The sequence below is a fragment of the Tachypleus tridentatus genome, chromosome 4 (assembly GCF_004210375.1).
Source record: "Tachypleus tridentatus isolate NWPU-2018 chromosome 4, ASM421037v1, whole genome shotgun sequence".
NCBI lineage: Eukaryota > Metazoa > Arthropoda > Merostomata > Xiphosura > Limulidae > Tachypleus > Tachypleus tridentatus.
This window is the reverse complement of record NC_134828.1, coordinates 6,686,486-6,686,915: the sequence shown is the minus strand read 5'-3', so window position 1 is coordinate 6,686,915 and position 430 is coordinate 6,686,486.

Here is a 430-nt window from a genome sequence, read left to right as displayed (position 1 = left end):
TGCAGGATGTGTCTTCATGGTGTGATGCCGATGATGTGATCTGTCATGTATGTTTTCCTTGTTGTGGCTAATCATATCATCTCTTTGGTCTTCGTAGAGGAATTAAGAACATCTAACACACTTTCACTTTGAAAAAAAATGTTCAAGCCTTAGAGGATCCTCTTATTTGTTCTTAATTTTTTATAAGTTTTGCAATTATACATTTGCTTTTAAAAACATTGATCTCTTTACTCTTTATTTTATAGTAATGATCGCTTTTTAGTTTTTGCCTTGATTTTTTTATCCAATCTCCTTATGAAATATATATTTTTGCTTGGTCCTGACCTTCAGGGTTTATAAAACTAAATGATAAACCTTTTGAATGTTTTATTAATTCTTCGTTTCTCTTAAGCTTTTCAGGATCTCACAAGAGATTGTTGATTTTTAGAAT